Source organism: Maylandia zebra, linkage group LG15, assembly GCF_041146795.1.
Source record: "Maylandia zebra isolate NMK-2024a linkage group LG15, Mzebra_GT3a, whole genome shotgun sequence".
NCBI classification, from domain to species: Eukaryota; Metazoa; Chordata; class Actinopteri; order Cichliformes; family Cichlidae; genus Maylandia; species Maylandia zebra.
The window spans coordinates 18,844,162-18,864,979 of NC_135181.1; the positions used below are offsets into that span (position 1 = coordinate 18,844,162).

Sequence of the window (20,818 nt, forward strand, 5' to 3'; positions counted from 1 at the left end):
AAAGCAAAAACCTTTTAGCTTCAAGGTTATCTCCATGTGGAGCTGCACCACTCCATTGTCCTTCAGAAAGCTAAGTCTTCGATTTCAGAAAGAGGATGAAGCCAAGTCTCACAAGCTGGGCTGGAGTACAGGGTTCCCCACAGATTCTTTTGAGTTTGGGGCCAGTGGTGGCGTTGTTACTTAAAAAAGTAATGCATTGCGCATTGTGCACCACTTTAAAAAAAGGAATGCGGTATTTTACCTATTTACTCCATGGAAAAGGTAAAAACCGTGGATTAACAGTGTTGTTTGCACCACACTGGCGGCACAGAACACTGCTTTTGCCTCCGTGACTACAAACACGCAAATTACCAACTCCGGAAGACAATTAAAGCAGCCAAATGTGAGTTCAGGAACAGAGCGGAACAACAATTTGACAATCCTCGGAGAATGTGGCAGGTACGAAGCGCTGACCCCCATCGTGAGCAAATGCTTTGAGAGGCTGGTTGGGGACTTCATCTGCTCTGCACTACCCAACTCATTGGACCCTCTACAATTTGCAAACCGCCACAACAGGTCCACTGATGACGATATAGCCCTGACACTACATACTGCTCTCTCGCAGGTGGAGAAAAGGGACATGTATGTGAGAATGTTTTTTGTACATTACAGCTCAGCATTCAGTACCATCGTTCCCTTGAAGCTGGACAGGAAACTGCAGGACCTAGGATTGAGTACCTCTCTCTGCAGCTGGATTCTTAACTTTTAGTCTGACAGACGCAAAGTGGTCAGACTGGGCAGCATCACCTCATCCCCCGTCATAATGAATACTGGTGCACAACAGGGGTGTGTACTGAGCCCTCTCCTGTACTCACTCTACACCTACGACTGCACGGCCACTAGCAACTCCAACATCATTGTGAAGTTTGCAGACAACACAACAGTGGTGGGTCTTATCACCAAAGGTGATGAAATGGCTTACAGGGAGGAGGTCAGCGCCCTGACACACTGTTGGCGAGAGAACCGTCTCACTCTCAACATCACAAAAACAAACGAGTTGATAGTACACTTCTGGAGAAGTAGAGAAGCACACAACAACATTACCATCAACGGCGCTGCAGTGAAGCGAGTGAGCAGCTTCCGTTTCCTAGTTGTACATCTGGCAGAGGATCTCACTGTCATGGTCCTGGGCCATGTGGGCCCAGTATTCTTAGTTTTCATGTATTTTTGTATTTTGTTCCTTATTTAGGCCATGCTTCCTGGGTTGATCTGTTACGTTGTTCCTTATGTGTTTTCCCGTTGTGACTCTCACCCCCTGTGTGCCCCTCTGTGTATCTGAGCCCTCGTCTCTCCTTATGTTTTATTCCATGTTTCCCCAGCCTGTTATGTCTGTGTTTTCCCCGTGCTCTCTCTCCTCCTGTCTGAACCTCTGTGCACTTCCTGTTTACTTTGTGACTCTCACGCCTGTACATGTCATGTTCAGTTCACCCCGCCCTGTCTCGTTATGATTATCAGCGTCACCTGTGTTCCCCGTGTGTTCAAACTTTCCTCGTTTACCCTCTGTGTATTTCTGTCTGCGTCTCCCTCTGTTCGGCGTCGCGTTCTCCCTCATGCCGTGTGTGGTTCTCCCCGTGTCTTCCGGTATATGTTACTTTAGCTTTTCCCAGTTTAGTGTAGTTTTGCATTGCTTTTGTATCATCGTTATTGTTTATCACCTGTCAGCAATAAAGCTGCATTTTGAGTTTATCCCCCGTGTCTGTGAGTTTGCAATTTGGGTCCTCATCCTGCCTGCCACACGGCCGAATCATGACACTCACATGGTCTGTTCACACGAACAAAAAAGTTCACTTCACATATATGCCATTTCTTTTGCTCAATAGTCATGCTGCTGACCTCTGTCTATTTTACTTTGTATATATGTATATATATACACACACACTCGCACATATATGTATATATATATACACACACACTCACACACACACATATGTATATATATTCACACACACACACACACATATATATGTGTGTGTGTGTGTTTGGTATATATATTTAGTAATATGCATACATTCTTATATTTGTAAATATATTTATTATAATTCTCACATTCCTGTTCTTATATTTGGTTTGTATCTTATGTTTCTTGTGTTTTGCACACAAGAATTTCACCCACATGTGCTGTACCAGTGTACCAGCACATGTGATGTGACAAAAAAAGTGATTTGATTTGATTAAATTTTTTTGCACTGCTCACTGCATGTGGCAGCACAGTAGCAGATAGTTAGCAGTATTGTCTAAGAATAAGAAGGGCCATAGCTTGAATCCTGGTGGGAGTTTTATTCACTGAAGTGTCCTTTGGGTACTTCCGCTTCTTCCTGCAGTCCAAAGCCATTGATATGAGGTAAATAATGTGCTTGAAATGTATAGAGTAAAGTGCTGTTTGACTGTGTGGTTAAAATGTGGCTTGTAGTTTAAAGTGTTTATAGTATGCAGCAAGACTGGACAAGCACTGTATAAATGTAAGTAGATTAAATTACTCCATAGCATGGCCTGAAATACAAAGTCGGATAGTTATCAGTTAACAGTGCAAATCTTAGGCGACAGGCCCATTCACTGACACAAATTGTTTTGCCAATGTGTTTTGGACACACACACACTCTTTTAGTGTTTACTTATAAACACAAAGTTGACAACCACTTGAAAGAGTACTTCACAGTGATTACCACACGACTCTGTGTAGAGGCTAAAATGCTACAAGCCTGACAGCTCATTACTGCTGTAGTCACCTGTTGATTATCAGGCTCTGGCTGCTTGGCATACACTCAGCTTCACCATCACTCTGAGTTCTTTGTGACATTTGTGTTAGCCTGCTGTCTGTGCAGATGCTTCCTTATTGTTGTCTGTTAGCAGCACTGTATTGTTGTTACTGTCCTGGATTCAATTTGTATTTCACTCTTTTTATTTCATGCATTAAAAATAAAAATAATCTTCACCTCTCCATTCCTCAAAAGCTGTAGACCCCCAAAATATTTTCCTCCTCCCTGAAGGGTTATCTTAAATAGGTCAAGTAACCAAAAGAGAAAAGGCCTGCTTGGTGATTTTTTACTTCTATCTGCCATTTTACACATATTAAAAAAAACCTCTATAACTGTCACAAGGGGTAGTGGAGAACTGAAAAGCAGAGCGGCACAACAGCTGGAGAGCACGAGCTTGATCTGGGACACGTTATGAATGTGCATGTTGTGCGGTAACTTGAGGCGAACAGACACGGGGTTGACAATGCCATGTATGGCAAAAGGGCCGATGAACTGGTGTGACAGTTTTTTTTGATTCAACCCACAAAGTGAGTAGACAGCCATACCTGTGGTCCCACAGCATACTCCGGGGCCAGGTGTCCGATGGCAGTCAGCAAGCGCCTTGTTCGTTCTTTAGTCCGGAGTAGGGTGGCCCGAGTCGCACGGCAGCACCTGCGGAGGTGAGCTTGCACAGATGGAACGGAGTGCTCACCTTCGATGGCAGGAACCAAAGGTGGTTGGTATCTCAGGGATGCTTTAAAAGGAGACTTTCCAGTGGCGGCGGAGGTGTGGCTGTTATGCGCATACTCAATCCATGGAAGCTGTTCACTCCAGGTCGACTGGTTATGGGAAGAGACGCAGCGGAGGCTCAAGCTCCCGGGTAGCTTGCTCAGATTATCCATTGCTCTGTGGGTGAAAGATGATGAAGAGAGACTGACCTTTGCGCCCAGAGCAGAGCAGAACTCCTTCCACACACGTGATGTAAACTGCAGCCCTCTGTCCGAAATGATGTCCTCAGGGAACACCCACTTGTTCAAGGAGCCTGAACACGTGGGTGGTGAGGTGCCGGGCCGTCTCCAAGGCAGTGGAAAGTTTCGGAAGGGTGACGAAATAAGCTGCTTTGGAGGAACGGTCGACAATGGTTAGAATTGTAGTATTACCCGTAGAGGGCGGTAATCCAGTGATGAAATCCAAGGAGATATGCAACCATGAGTGAGCTGACGTGGGGAGAGGCTGAAGAAGGCCCGACGGAGGACGGTTGGAAAGTTTATTCTGAGCCCATGTAGAACAGGCTGACAAAAATTCCCTGGCATCTTTAGTTATAGTGGGCCACCAAAAGTAGCGTCAGAGGAAGGATATGGTGTGGAGGACCCCCGGGTGGCACTAGAAACAGGCGGTGTGAGCCCACTGGAGAACCTGGGGGCGGACAGATGTAGGAACGAAGAGGCGGCCGGGTGGGCAGGTTCCTGGATCTGGCTCCGATTCTTGTGCCTCCTGGATGAGTGGCTCGATCTCCCATGACACGGCCCCAATTACGCAGGCGGGAGAATGGGCTCGGGGTCCGATTCCTCTTCTGTGGTGGAGAACTGCCGGGAAAGGTGGTCCGGCTTCACATTCCGTGATCCTGGCCTGTAGGTGATAGTAAAATCAAAGCAGGTAAAGAACAAAGCCCACCTAGCCTGCCGGGAGTTGAGACGTCTGGCCGAACGAATTCTTACCCTTTTTGTCAATGTGTGGGTTGTGGAGCACAAGCCAGGAGTGGCCTAATACTAGCAGGGTGAGCGGTGCCTTGAATGCAAAAAACAAATTCTCTCTGTGTGATTACCCAAAAGAGAGAGAGAGAGAGGCTCTGAAACATGGGTAATGCCGGGTAGACGCTGACCTGACAGTGCATGAACACGGAGAGGGTTTGGCAGTGTTTCTAGCGGCGAGCGAGCTGTCAGTGAAATTCGACTCCACTCCAGAGTCGATGAGAACAGAGAGAGAATAGGGCTTTGGAGCGTGATGCCACGCCCCCTCCCGCCATGACAGTAGGCCAAACAAAGCACACGGAAGCGTCAGCTATGGTTCGTACGTGCTGTGTTGTCAGTTGCAACATTAGATCACACGATAGGGAAGGCAAGAAGCTGGAAAATGGGCTCTCTTTTCATCGTTTCCCCTCCTGGAGGCAACGGGAGGGATCTCATGTATCCGATATTACTAAACGAAGACGTCAGGCTTGGATTGCAGCGGTCAGACGAGCGGATATCGAGTTCTCTGCCATCCCCAATTTTTTGTTGGTTTGCTTGTGGCATTTTCTTTCCGGTGAGTTCTAAATAAATTCATATCTCGCTTAATAGGCTTTTAGTGTTATTTTGAATGCGCTGAGGTCATAGATAATTAGATAAAACATCCTAATGTGTGATGCTGCAGAACCACGTCATGTTGACGGAGTAGCTTATTATTTGGCATTATTGCAGGCAAACCAGCATATGAAATATGAAACAGAAAAGAAAAGTATGTTTATTTTTTTTTATTCAAGATCTGTTCACATGTACTTAGCAAGTACATACACATGAAATGCAAACTATTTACATGGCAACGCACAGCTGGCAGCCTCTGGCTGTATCTTGGTCATATGGTCAACGTACTCACAACGTGGAGGTTTAAAAACGGCCAAATCTTGTACCCAACCGTTTGTGAATTAGATGTGCGCCTCCAGGAATTTATAATTCCGAAAATGATTCGCTGTGTATGCGCTGACTCCACAGACAAGGTACACGAAGATATCGGGATAGGACAACGGCGGTAGGCTGTCTGGTTTTCCACTCCACTGCCTTTTTTCATACGGGTCCACATTACCGATGCACACTATTTTTTCCAAGTACCGTCTCTTGGCGTCTGGGCGCAATCGATCGCGATACAGCCCTTTGTCTTTTGCGCTGATTTTAAGCATAGTTCTGGCAGTCCTGCTTCCAACACAGTGTGTTTGTTTTGATTTGTGGTCTTCTGATATGGATTCAACCCAAGCGTGCATGTGAACTCCGGTGCGCACGTACTCGATCATGCACTCGATCACGAAGCATCAGTTCATTTTTGAGTCAGCGCGCGATCCTGGAGTAATTTTAGCACCATCATTAGAAAAAACTTGTGGCTGCTGACGAAACTGGAAAGAACATTGAGTGAGGAAGCCAGCACATTTGCCAAGTTCTCCAGAAAAAGCTCTAGGTGTAGGTAGGAATCTGTCTAATAGAACAGGTGTAGGAGCTGGTGCTGTGGCACTTACGGTTGGAGCTGCTGTCTCCTGCGGGGGTGCAGTGGCGGGTGGATTTACCGCCAGAGGTGTTCGCTGGGCTACAGCCTGTGTGAGGTTTGCAAGCTCACCTCGAATATTGGTAAACATCTGCTCATTACGCTCCAGCATTGCCACCAATGTGGCGAGAGTGGGGGTCGAGGCCGCTGAATCTGCTGAGTCCATTTTGTGGCTGGATGATTCTGTCAGAAGCGGTAGCGGAGACTCAAGCGCAGAGTAACACAAGTTAACAACATAACTGATTGCGAACTGTAATGTGATTACTGAATAAAGAACTGCGTTACCTAAAAAAAATTGTGTTTGTTCAGCCAACACTAGTGAGGTCAATGGGCACTTAAGTTTTCTTTTTTTGTGATAATAAATAATGGGCAGTAATCAGCTGTCTCACTACGGGGTTAGAACGATGCCACCTTAAAATGAAACTAAAAAGAAATATTGTAACTGCAATAAATATACTGAAAAATCTTGTATTGAAAGTAAAAAAAATTGATAGTAAAAAATGATTAATTGAAACTTTACATTTTTTGTTTTCGCTTACATTTTTTTTTTTTAGTTTCAATCCATTTTTGTCAGTCTCAATCCTTTTATTTCAGTTTCAATTTGCTGGCACTGTTTTGGCGTCCAGGGGCATGCTTGAGGGGCGGCGATTCTGACCCAAATGTATTTGTATACATTATAGTGCTGACCAATGACTGTAGAAAATAATAACGACTTAGCGGCTGCAGTCACGGACAAACTTGTATGTGTGGCTGTTCTGGAATGGCAGATGCTGAGAGGTTCAACGTTTACGTTACCGACTGTTTCAAACTGACAGCCTGATGTGTTCTTCAGTAAACTGGACTACCCAACAGAAGGACCAGATTTTCGGTAAGTTAAATGTGTTTGTAAGCTAATCTATAACTAATGTCCTTAGCTAGCTAGCTAGCTAAGATGAGCACTTGGCTGTTGGGAAAACTTGTTTTGTAAAGTTCATTTAGCTGATCTGTGCAGGTGATTTGACTAAAGAAATCAAGATTAAAGCACCCGGCTGCTCAGTCACTAACTGCCGTTACTGTATTATTATTACGAGTATTATACTGTAAGAGGATCAGGCTGGACTCTGCTTCAGCTCCTGTGCAGAGCTGATTATTAAATATGTGCAAACAGCAGCATGTTTTCTGTTTTCTTGCCACATCTGTAAGGACAGTAACACCAACTTTAAAAAAGCTGGCACTTCAGCAACCCCTCAGTAACTACGGATTAAATATCCGTCCATCCATCTATCCATCCATCGATCTTTGTCCGCTTATCCAGGGCCAGGTTGTGGGGGCAGCAGCCTAAGCACAGAAGCTCAGACCTCCCTCTCCCCAGCCACCTCCTTCAGCTTGTCCAGGGGAACACCAAGGCGTTCCCAGGCCAGCCAAGAGATATCTCTCCAGCGTGTCCTGGGTCTGCCCTGGGGCCTCCTCCCAGTGAAAAATGCCTGGAACACCTCACCCAGGAGGCGGCCATGAGGCATCCTTGTCAGATGCCTCAACAACCTCAACTGGCTCCTTTCGATGTGGAAGAGCAGTGGCTCTACTCTGAGCCCCTCCCGGATGGCTGAACTTCTCACCCTGTCTCTCAGGGAGAGTCCAGCCACCCTTCAGAGGAAGCTCATTTCCGCCGCTTGTATCCATGATCTCGTTCTTTCGGTCACCACCCACAGCTCATGACTATAGGTGAGGGAGATTAACCAGTAAATTGAGCGTTGTTTTTACACTCAGCTCTCTCTTCACCACAACGGGCTGGTACAGCGTCCACATCACTGCAGCCCCAGCACCAATCCGTCTGTCGATCTTCGGGTCCCTTCTCCCGTCACTCGTGAACCCATATAGACACACAATACGGTAATATTATGTTGAAGCATGGAACGTATTACTCTGTGAAGCTCCTGACTATGGTAGCCGTAATGCTCCAACAATCCATCAAAACATTTTGGCAGATTTTTGAGAGCCATGTACCACATAAAATCAATTCGCGGTCAGTAAGCACAACCAGAATTCATACATAGAGCACACTTTTGAGAAAATTTAAGGATTTTAAGTGCACCTTATAGTCCGAAAAATACATTTCTAAAAAAGTTCTTGTGCTTAAAGTGCTTCACTGAGCTGAAATTTAAAATTAAAATATCTCAAGATATATAAAATAAAAAGAAAGTCAAAATTACAAGTGCCTCAAAGGCTTCGAACTTAACATCTTAGTATCTGAACATCTTACCTTGGGCATGGGCATCTGAGAGGCTACGCCCTTGACTATCTCTGATTGGTTTAGACCATAATGTGTGTCTGGGCATAATGTGTGTCTGTTGTTGACCACACAGAGACTTTCAGAGTTCGACCGGTGCGACCTAGGATTTGGCAGAACATTAGCACATTGGCGGAATGTGCAGATGTCGCTGTGCGCTATTGGATTATTATTCCCCTTTTTGCACGACCAGCTCCCGATCATCAATCTTATGGTTGCAAGAAAGTCAAACCTGTTTGAAATCCTGTCACCCCTTGTGAGAGTATCAACACAACCTCTCACACTGTGCACGCGCAAACACAGAAATGGAAGTGAAAAAGTCAGAATAGCTCCGCAGTGCAGGGTGTGATCTGGGCACAAGTGATGGATGCCCAGCTTGTATAACTTTGGCAAGCTCATCCGAGGCTTTTCGATGTGACCTCATAAAATTATCACGACCACAACAACCATGAAAACAGTTGGATGGACATTGCTGCTCAATTGCAGCTGCCTGGTCAATGTTTTTACATTAGCAATTTAGCAAAGTTGATGGTGGTGTGTGTGTCTGTGCAATTGAAAGACTGAGAGGGAGAGAGAGGGAGAGCGAGAGACAGATTTTGTGTTATCAGGTTTATGTTATGGACGCAGGTCGCATCAGAGCATTGGGCCGTATAGTGTGAGACCATGCATCATGACCTATGAACTTCTAACTCCTGCGATTCAATCGCACAGTTTGAGCAGGAGCTGAATAAAACAACTGAAAAAAATCGCACACAGTATGCCCAGCTTAAGCAGTACCTTCATGATTGGTTTAGGCCATGATATGGGTATAATGTTGTCTGCTGTTGGCCACACAGAGACTTTCAGAGTTGCTAAGACTTTTTTTTTTTTTTTTACTCGAATGACTGGTCACACTGATGCAACCTAGGATTTGTTTTTAGAAAATGTAAAAAAAAAAAAATGTTTAAAAACAAATGTAAGAGAAGAACTTGGGATCCTGAGTGTGTGAGAACAGAGAAGGATCAGCTTTATTTCAGATTTTAGAGATAAACTTTTTCAGTTTGTGATGATTCTGTTCTCTTTGTGATTACAGAAGCTGCCCTTAGATTGAGACCTCAGCATCACCCAGTGGCAACAGACAAATCATCCTATATCTTCATTCTTTGTAGCAACTCCAAAACTGATCAAAAGAGTACAACGGTTATAGTACCACATGATGTGCTGTCAGTAAAAGCTGCAGCTGTTTGTAGATAAAGTTAAAGACAAAAAGTCAAGAGGATTAATCACCCATGTAACTGTGTCACCATATATCATGTATGTTGAACTAAAAGCTTCTGATCTGGAATTCTTTTACTGTTTTTGCCAATAGTGTGTTATTTACCATAAAGTAATCCGGAGTCATTAATACCAGAGAGAGCATAATATATATTTAAATATTTAACTTTCTTCAGGACTGAATATAATATCTTTAGGTAAAAGTCTAGAGCCTTCTGGGATTATCTGAGTACTTCTAACAATACACAAAGCAATGGTCTCCATCACAGTGTTCATGAAATGCTTGGTTTATCCGTCTTCTGAGGCGGGCCCAAGATGGAGTTCTGAAAAATGAAAAGAAAAAATTACACATCTTTTCTATAGTAATTGCTTTGAAGCACACACAGATGTCACACAGTAGAACTTTGTATTTATCTTTTATATTGGTTTAATTTTGAATTTAGTGTTTATTTGCGAGTGTAGTTTTAATTTCATGATTTTATTCTAATGTTTGTATTGCATGGTTTTTAGTGTTTTATTTGACTTTTTTTTTTTTTTAATCCACTGTGGATTGGCTGACATGGAACAATTAGCTGATAGGGATCACCTGCTGAGGTATGGGTGTATCCAGAGGTGGCCTTTCAGCTGTTTAAAGACCTATTAAAAGCAGGCTAGCTGAGCACAAGAGAGAGGCTCCAGACATGCAGAGGAACACAAGAAGGCCATGACGGACTCCAGTGCAGAATGCGAGCTGGGCTGGGATGTGATGGGCTCAGGTGGGGGACAGGAGACTCCTTCTCGTCTGTCTGGGACGAGGCTGGCGTGGACCCCGCTCTGGAGAAAAAATTTCTGGCCTGCTGGTGGACCCATAATGAACATTCATCTGGGGTTGCGGGACAATTACATCAGGGGATTTTAGTGCATGTAAAAAAAAATATTTTTATGGGTTTTAGAATTGTTTTATCTAGTCTCCGTGGGAATTTTAGCATATGGAGAACATTTTATTGTATACTTTTTTCTTAGTATTTTGGTTGTTTTATTTCTACTGTCCGCCTCGGGGAATAAACTGTTGTTGATCAGACCTGCTTCATCTTTGTGCCCTTGGTGTCTGACTCGCTCGCTCCCCCCTTGTATCTAAAGAACCAATTCTGGCACGACAACTTTAGTGTCTACATTACACACAAACACACACACACACACTTTTTGGTTTAAAAAAAATTGTGGAAATGACCTATATGTGAGAAACATAGATAACAGAAATGCAGATTTTTTTTTTAATTTTTAAAATTTTTACAAATCAAAATAATTAAAAGTATAATTTTCCCATGCAATTACTAACTTAGCCATCTCCTGGGGTCTGGGCTTGTCCTTCCCAGCGCTCATGAGGCTGCTTTTGCTGCACTGCGGTATGAGGTGTGCAGAACACTTTGTGCTAACCTGTTGATGGGATCTTGTGCCGCTACTACATCACTGGCCTCCAACTCCTAAAGAGACACCGGTATCCCTAAATTTAGCAGATATTAACTGCAGGCTAGCTTGCTACAACAAATAGGCTAATGTTAGCATTTTACCACAACTTCACCAGATGTAGCTAAGAAAACTAAACTTATGTCCAGTCCAGTGGAATAGCAAGGAAAGATGAAGGAAAATGATGACTTACCTGCGGTTTAGAGGCTCCACCTGAAATTGAAGCAGCCATTGAAAGAAACAAGTACTAGTGGTCTCTATGATGTTGTTACGGCCCTAGCAGGGCCTCCTCCTGAAGGTGCCTGTGTGGGCGTGTCCCACCACCTCTTCTGCCTGAGGTGCCACCTTTCCCTGTTACACAGCTGACTCACATCAGTAATTAAAAGTATTTAAGCCCAGGGAAAGGTGAGCTCTGGGCCAGAGTGCCATTTTGTGTGGTGTTTGCAGCTAGTGAGCTGTGTGTGTTTTGTGGTGTTTGCAGCTAGTGAGCTGTCTGTGTTTTGTGGTGATTGCAGCTAGTGAGCTGTCTGTGTTTTGTGGTGATTGCAGCTAGTGAGCTGTGTTTGTGGTTTCCAGCTAGTGAGCTGCGCTTTCCTTTTGACTTTGCTTTATTGACCAACGCCTGAGTTTTGTTTGTTTTTCTTAAATGGTGATAGCGGCTTGTCCGTCTCTCTTAGTTGAGCTACTTTAATAAAACTCTTTAATTTAACCCTTTTGCCTCCTTGACTCCTTTTTCTGACCTGGACACCTTTTGTTACTTCCCCCTCACCGCCTAGACCCCTCAGGGGAACGTAACAGATGTATACAATGCATGCTGGTCAGAATCCCTGCCCCTCAAGCGCGCACCCAGACACCAAAACAGTGCCAGCAAATTGAAACTGAAAAAAATGGATTGAAACTAAAAAAAATAAATAAACTATAAGCAAAAACAAAAAATACAATGTACAGCTTATATGTCAGTTACAGTTGTAATTGTTTTTCACTATCATTTTTTTCCCCACTTCCAGCACAAGATTTTTCAGTACATTTATTTCAGTTACCATATATTTTTTTTTCAGTTTCATTTTAAGGGGGCTAGCTCCGTATCTCTCAGTTAGTCATTCATGCTGTGGGCTGCTTCACTGTCTTGCTCTGCAGTTGGTCCTATTCCTCTCTGAAGGATCAGCAAAGCAGCTGGTGGTGATTTAAAAACTTTGGGTTTAACCACATCTGGTTTAGTTTAATAATAATCTTGGTAATGTATTATTTTACATTGGCCACCTTTTTTGTTGTAAATTTCAGTCCATTGTGGTGTGAATTTGTGAACATCAGTGTGTCAGCAGGCAAGTGTAAATATTGATATGAATGAACTGAATGTGTAAGAATGTAATCTGCAGAAACACTGTTTGAGCGTAAGTGGATCTCTTTCTTTTGACGGCTTCATCATCCAATGAATGGGTGAGGAGCAGATTCAGAGTAAAAGAGAGGAAGTAGGCAGATGTAGAGGGAGATCTAGGAATCGAGCACAGGAATAAAAGGACAGCGAGACAGAGAGGAGGATGTGGAGATGGGGACGAAAGAAAGAGGACAAGCTGTCTGCTGCTGATGGGATCCTCCTCTGCCGCCTGTTTTGCAGTCTGGTTGCTTAGCAACTGCAGTGGCCTAAAATAACCTGCCAGGGGACAGAAATAGACCAAAGATATTTGGACAGATAGTCTACTCTGTGTGCATGTGTGTGTGTGTCGTGAAGTGTTTTTTTTTAGCTCATTTGATTCATATATGACTTGAATCAATTGAGCAGCTTTGGGTTTGTTATGGTTAAACTACAGTGGTTTGAAGATGGACTATACTCCGGCTGTATATTTATATCTGCTGTAGTGATGTTTTAAATTAATAATAATAATAATAACTTTATTTATAAAGCGCTTTCAAACAAAGTGCTGTACAACTATTTGAAACTAAAAAGGTAAAAATTGTAAAAATATTATTTCATATTTTTATTTCAGCTTTTTATAGTTTTGTACAGTAATTGGCCCTTTGTTGTGGCACAGATAACTGAAAAATCTATTGGTTGTTTGTCTCAGATTTTTATTGCAATTTTCAACTTTTAATCACTGCATCTGATGTTTTGCAGTCAAGTTATGGTTAACAGCCTTAAAGTAGTAAGCATGCTGCAGAAGCCTTGAAACAGATACTTCATTCTAAATTGTCATAAAACAGTTCAGTTGAAGGAAATCACTTTATCTCCTTTTTACATAAAATTACTTAAAACACAATTCATTATATATAAATATTTTTAAAATATCTGTCAGAGATAAAGGTTGCTGTATAGGGACAATGTCTTTGTTGCTTAAAGGTTAACAAAGGGATGTATGTACCAGTCACAAATTGAAATGGAATGCCTTTTACAATGAGAATATTTGCTCACCCTTCTGCAAACTCATATTTTCTCTCCCTGCTGAAGAAATGATCCAGTTTAACCTTTGCCTTTGCTTAAGATTTCAGGTTTCAGGACCACCTTTTCATGGCAAGAGAATTAATGTTTTCTTAGAGGAGCCATTACTGTTAGGAACCTTAGGGAAATAACACATATCATCAGCTATGTAGCTGCCTAACAATCTCACTGGTTAAACATTTTTTTAAAGCACACCACATACTTGAGTCCATTTTTGAGTGTGTGTTTCTCCGACCGTATGTCACGACAAAGGCATATGGACAACACATCAGGCACGCTGGTGCAAAGCCATTACCCAGTGCTCTAACTGGTTGCTAAGCCGATTGTCAGGGAAGTGACATCAGAATGTTTAGTCAGCACTGGAGGCAGTTGCTGAGCAGTTTCTGCACCTTAGCAACCACTCCAGTGTCCCTGTAACACTACGTCCTGCAGAGAAGAGCGAGGGGTAAAAAAAACAAGCATGACAGCAGGAAGTACACGGTGCAGCAGTAAAGATGATATACATTATTGCAACAGGATGTCTATTTTTTCCTCATTGAGACAATCTACTGCCATGAAACATTAAAAAAGTCACAATACCATTAAACAAATGTGAACACTTTGAGGTATAAGAAGGATTGACATATTACAAGTATTTTTCTTCTTTATTATCCAAATTTGACATCTAGTAATACTGTCTCTTTTCGTAGTCATATAACGTTTTCTGAGTGGTAAATGTGGAACCCATAGTATATTTCATTACAAAATGTAAACAATTAACTTTGCACGAACTTTGTGGGGCTTATTGATGTTGATGATGATCTATATTTCTTTGTGAATTTTGTTTTTATTTTAATGCAGTTTAAAAAATTGTTTCACGTTCAGTTTTAAAATCCGTTTTGGAAAAGTTATTTTTACATCTAATTTAAGTTTGTAGTAACTTTAACACAGTTGGACCAAAATATTTAAACTCATGGAATTTCAAGATTCCATAAAGTCTAAAGTGGGGTTAGTTAGTAATGTAATTTTTTTTAAATTGACTTCTACATCATAATTTTGGAGTTTACAATTTTGGAGTAAAACTGAAATTAAGAAACTCTGTTATTAAAGTTTGTTTTTAAATGTGATTGATTATTGTATATATGATATTGTATCTGTTTTCCAGGAAAATATTTTAAATTTTCGAAGGAAAATTACTCAGCCCTGAACTGAATAAAGAGCTATTTATTTAGTGAGGGAAAAAAAGAACATTTAAACCCTAAGGAACTATTATCTTAACCTACTGAGAAAGCAGTGAACACATTTGTTATAATCTTAGTTTTTTCTGTCTTATCTTAAACAAGCTTTGAACAAGTTGGGCAAACCTCTGATTAAAAACGAATTTGCCCCTAACTGATACATTTAAAGCTCCTTGCTCTGCTTCAGCAGCACAAGAGACTAATGTTTCTCTGTGGTATCAGTGACATTTATTTAATTTCCGCCCGAGGCAGCGATGTGTATAAAGAGTGCTTGGATATAAATAAAAAAAAAACCTGTAATGAGAATCTCTTCAGCAGGGAGATCGCAGCCTTCTAGCTAAAGTAAAACACCCTTAAACCTAAAAGCATAATTTGGATGAAACCACATTAAAGTTGGAGCAGGTGCATCTTATTTTGTTTGGCTCTCTCATATGTCTTCTTGGGTTCATTGAAAACTTTGGTGCAACCTCTGCTTCTGAGCAAGTCACACTTTGCATTGGGATCATGTAAGAAAAGAGAACGACTCCATTATTGTCCAAAAGGTTATCAAATACCTCCAAAAATGCAGGGAGGCAGGGAAGGAAGGGAATCCAAACACAACACTCCCAGCTGCCCAGGAGAGATAGAAACAGGTGAGGGTCCAATTATAATCTTTTAATGGGTGATACGAGTTTGTATAATCAATGTAAGAAAATAAGAACAAACAGGAGAACTATGGTCACAGCCAAATGTCTGATTTGGGGGATTTCTCTCTAACTATTATACAGTCTTTACCTTACTATATAAAGCACCTTTATGAGACCATTGTTATCAATTGGCACTATATAAATAAAGTTTAACTTAAAATAAAACTAAAAGAAACTCCTAACAGAGCTATATTTAGAAACAAACTGGTTTTTAAAATAATAATAATAATAATTCAAACTGAATTTGAAAGTTCGCTCACTTACAAACATATGAACAGTATCTAGTTTACCTGGTAGGTTCATTTTAATGGAAAGGGATATAATATCAACAAAAAAATCCAGAAAAAACACATTTCATAAAAGTTATACATTGATTTACACTGAGTGAGTACAGGGAGTGCAGAATTATTAGGCAAGTTGCATTTTTGAGGAATAATTTTATTATTGAACAACAACCATGTTCTCAATGAACCCAAAAAACTCAATATCAAAGCTGAATGTTTTTGGAAGTAGCTTTTAGTTTGTTTTTAGTTTTAGCTATTTTAGGGGGATATCTGTGTGTGCAGGTGACTATTACTGTGCATAATTATTAGGCAACTTAACAAAAAACAAATATATACCCATTTCAATTATTTATTTTTACCAGTGAAACCAATATAACATCTCCACATTCACAAATATACATTTCTGACATTCAAAAACAAAACAAAAACAAATCAGCGACCAATATAGCCACCTTTCTTTGCAAGGACACTCAAAAGCCTGCCATCCATGGATTCTGTCAGTGTTTTGATCTGTTCACCATCAACATTGCGTGCAGCAGCAACCACAGCCTCCCAGACACTGTTCAGAGAGGTGTACTGTTTTCCCTCCTTGTAAATCTCACATTTGATGATGGACCACAGGTTCTCAATGGGGTTCAGATCAGGTGAACAAGGTGGCCATGTCATTAGTTTTTCTTCTTTTATACCCTTTCTTGCCAGCCACGCTGTGGAGTACTTGGACGCGTGTGATGGAGCATTGTCCTGCATGAAAATCATGTTTTTCTTGAAGGATGCAGACTTCTTCCTGTACCACTGCTTGAAGAAGGTGTCTTCCAGAAACTGGCAGTAGGACTGGGAGTTGAGCTTGACTCCATCCTCAACCCGAAAAGGCCCCACAAGCTCATCTTTGATGATACCAGCCCAAACCAGTACTCCACCTCCACCTTGCTGCCGTCTGAGTCGGACTGGAGCTCTCTGCCCTTTACCAATCCAGCCACGGGCCCATCCATCTGGCCCATCAAGACTCACTCTCATTTCATCAGTCCATAAAACCGTAGAAAAACCAGTCTTGAGATATTTCTTGGTCCAGTATTGACGTTTCAGCTTGTGTGTCTTGTTCAGTGGTGGTCGTCTTTCAGCCTTTCTTACCTTGGCCATGTCTCTGAGTATTGCACACCTTGTGCTTTTGGGCACTCCAGTGATGTTGCAGCTCTGAAATATGGCCAAACTGGTGGCAAGTGGCATCTTGGCAGCTGCACGCTTGACTTTTCTCAGTTCATGGGCAGTTATTTTGCGCCTTGGTTTTTCCACACGCTTCTTGCGACCCTGTTGACTATTTTGAATGAAACGCTTGATTGTTCGATGATCACGCTTCAGAAGCTTTGCAATTTTGAGACTGCTGCATCCCTCTGCAAGATATCTCACTATTTTTGACTTTTCTGAGCCTGTCAAGTCCTTCTTTTGACCCATTTTGCCAAAGGAAAGGACGTTGCCTAATAATTATGCACACCTGATATAGGGTGTTGATGTCACTAGACCACACCCCTTCTCATTACAGAGATGCACATCACCTAATATGCTTAATTGGTAGTAGGCTTTCGAGCCTATACAGCTTGGAGTAAGACAGCATGCATGAAGAGGATGATGTGGACAAAATACTCATTTGCCTAATAATTCTGCACTCCCTGTATTTGATACTCTACAACCCAGCCAGAATTCTGGCACGTAAATTACAGTCAATTACAGATAGTCCTAATCTGAAATTGTTATGTTTATAAAGTCCACATGCTTACAGAATCAGATTCTTCCACTCGTCCATTCTCTACTCGACCCACTGTGTTGGGAGGAAGAAAAATGACCTAAAGAACACCATCCCCAGAATCAAGCATGGATGTGGCTGTTTTTTCTGCTAAAGGTATAGGATAACTTAATCAAAGTGAGGGACCAGTGAGAAGCTCCTTCTCTCAACCAGAACGCTAAAGATAGGTCATGAATGGGTTCATTTCTTTGTGAGTAAGCACATTTACAAATTCAGCAGGGAATAAAATAATTATTTACCCCCACTGTAAGGTGCTCCACCAAAAACTTTCTTGTGATTGCTTTTCTTGCTTGCCCGCAGTTTGCATGGGTGATGTTGACTTGTCTGCAAACTTCTCACCAAGCAGTAGTGCAACTGTAAAAGAACCAACTGCCTTCAAAGTAAAATTGTTGCCTTTTGAACACTCCCAGATACATACGAGATAGAAACATGGGTGATATGTTTGAAATGTTTGCTAGAGTGGTGAGGTAGAAATTTCCCTTTGAAAGCAAACATTCTCCATCTCGGATTTGAGTTGCACTTTTCCAATTTAGTAGTTAGCTAATGTTTGCAGACAAGTCTGCATCTTCCATAGCAATCTGCTAGTAACCAAAGCAATCACAAGGTTTTTGATGCAGTGCCCTCTTTGTGACTGATTTCCCTTAGCCATGGCAAGCAGCCGCCAGCAATCAGTCCTGTAATACACATTTTTCCCTACTCTCAGAAAAATTATGGTTCTGAAATGGTTCTTCAGATGTCTGGTTCTTTAAAGAACCATTGTTTGAAAGGTTCTTTGTGGCACCAAATAAGGTTCTTCTATGGCATCAGTCTAAAGAACCACTTTTGGTTCCAGTTGGCACCTTTATTTTTCTGAGTGTAGTGGCCAGAGGTTGCAAGGGTCTTTTGGCCTGTGTGATTAAAGCCTAACCAAACCAAAACCATTTAGTTGGACCTCTCGAACATCTCTTCCTGGGCAGTTTCCCATAATGATATTTTACACAGGGAAAGACCCAAATTCAGGAAAAATGCAGAGTAGAGATAAAGACACACAGTCTGAATCTTTAATCCAGAAACAGGCAGTGAGGCAAACCGTCCAGTAGCAGCAGGCAAAGACAGACAAAGACTGTGAAGCAGTTCAAAGCATTATACACAAAAGGATCAGTAGGCAACAAAAGCTGGAAAACAGTGAGTTATACTAGAAAAATGAGGAACATGCCTTGAAAGTTTGACTGGGAAAAGCACAAGACAACTCCTCTGGCCATTGAGGAGTAAAAAAGCGGTTAAAAAAGGAGGTATATTCACTTAGGAGACTAATGGGAGACAGGTGTGGCAGACTAAACACAGGTAACACTAATGAGATAAACAAAGCTGTTATTTCCCCATCACATTCAGCATGTTTAATTTATAGAATCTGTAAATACCTGTTATAGTAATACTGTCAAACAACAGACTCCAAGCAAACGCAGTTCACTGGACCTATATCCAGTCTAAAAGAATCCAGATGTGACAATCCACATAACAGTTTCACCATGTATCTCATCATAAAATTGGCTTCTTTCACTTGTTTTACTGATTTAGTCGTGGCAAATAGCCTCATAAAGTTTAAGTGCCTCAGCAGTCCCCGATGTTGTCTCATTTATCTCGATTAACAGAAACATTACATTTGTGGTTTCCTATTTTAAAGAAACTTCACGACATTTAGAAGTTAATGTGTGCTTTATTGTGACATAATTATTTTGTAATTTCAGCGCTGAATGTGTTGCATGTCTCCATCTGTTTTTCATTTATCACAGCAGAGTTTCGCTGTCCATAGCCTGAGGTGTCTTTTTGTCCTCTCGGAGCACGCTGCATGACTGTTTCACACTTTCGTGTATCACAATTTTGAATCATTGGGATTTTTTGAAGTTGCAATTCATACCAAGTTAAATTGCATACCTAAGTCCGAGGAAAGCCACTGTTGTCACACCACTGAGCTGCCAACATTTTCACCATAAGGACATTGTAGAAGTGTTGTTTAGTGTAATATAAAAAAAGAGAAATTAATGTGGACAAATTTCATTTCAGCTCATCGTCACACAGAGCACTGTGGTGTCCTTTAACACCCAGCACACACAGGTGCAGCAAGCTATTTTTATTCCCTATATTTTTGTAAATTACACCATTGCTAGTCTACCAACAGCCTAAATTAATTGATTTTGGTTCAGATAAAGGCGCCTACACGCTTTGGGATTTTTGCATTGTTTTCTGCAAGAAACACAGTGTGAAATTGATCTAATGAACTTGTGTAGGACATCAATTTCGATGCCTGTAGACTATACAGTGACAGTATGTGCTGAACTGGGGCAAAGGTACATCACTGTTCAATGCTACGACCTCCGAGCTGGGTCATAATAACAGTTGGGGGACACATACAAACAAGGCTTCAGCTGTTGAAACCTCTTTATTGTTGAAATCACAAATATTTTGTATTTCCACCCTTGAGGATATTTGAAAGTGCATGGGATTTTTCCCAACCAGTCTACATGTGTTTTGTGGACTTTGACCACATCTCTTGGGGTGTCCTGTTTGGGAGTGGAATATCAGTCCCATTGTTACGAGGGAATAAATCTCAGTATAACTGTAGTTAGAGCTCTGTTTGAATTGCTGGGAATAAGTCAGACTCTTTCCTGTTGGGCTTTGGACTCCTCTAGAGCTGCCTTTTGTCACTGTTTCTGTTCATAATTTTTATGGACAGATATTTTAGGTGCAGCCAAGTAGTGGGGTGTGTCAGGTTTGATGGGGTCATAGTCATGTCTCTGTATCTTGCAGATGTTGTAGTCCGCCTAGCTTCATTGAGTAAAGACCTTCAGCTTACATCGGGAAGGTTTCGAGTAGGGCTGGGCGATATGACCCAAAATTCATATCTCGATATTTTTTAGCTGGATGGCGATATAAGATATATATCTCGATATTTTTTAAAGCCATAAAGTAAGAACAAAAAGAGAGTTCTTAGTCAAAGCTGTGTCCCAGATGTCACACAGGCACTTTTATTAACATACAGCATAGATGTGCATGAAAAAAACTACTCAAAAATAAATTATGAGTATTTATTAAATAATAATGCTCCATAAATAAACGAAAAATATGTTGTTGTTGTCCATAACAAAAAGCTCACAATTGTGCAGTCAAAATGTAAACTAAAAGACGCTGAGCATAATAACATAGACCGATTTCACAGCTGCTCTGTTCCCAACTTCTACTGCGTGACTGACAGCCTGGAGTTTGAAATCTGCTTCAGGTGCCATTTATGGTCCTTATACACACACAATATGGTAATATTACGTTGAAGCACAGTGCGTATTACTACGCGAGGCTCCTCGGACAATCCATCAAGCGGTGCAGCTCCGTAG

At 41.6% G+C, this 20,818-nt stretch overlaps 1 protein-coding gene and 1 long non-coding RNA gene across 10 annotated transcripts in view; one reads left to right on the plus strand and one right to left on the minus strand.

The window, feature by feature from the left end:
• LOC101476133 (DNA (cytosine-5)-methyltransferase 3A) overlaps window positions 1-20,818 on the plus strand; it is a 100,904-nt gene that overhangs the window by 10,440 nt on the left and 69,646 nt on the right. The window lies entirely within an intron of this gene.
• Window positions 9,322-11,313, minus strand: LOC105940895 (uncharacterized). Its single transcript, XR_001167544.2, has 3 exons — window positions 11,225-11,313; window positions 10,904-11,048; window positions 9,322-9,908 (listed from the first exon to the last, which is right to left on the minus strand). It is a non-coding gene; the product is annotated as an uncharacterized LOC105940895 (long non-coding RNA).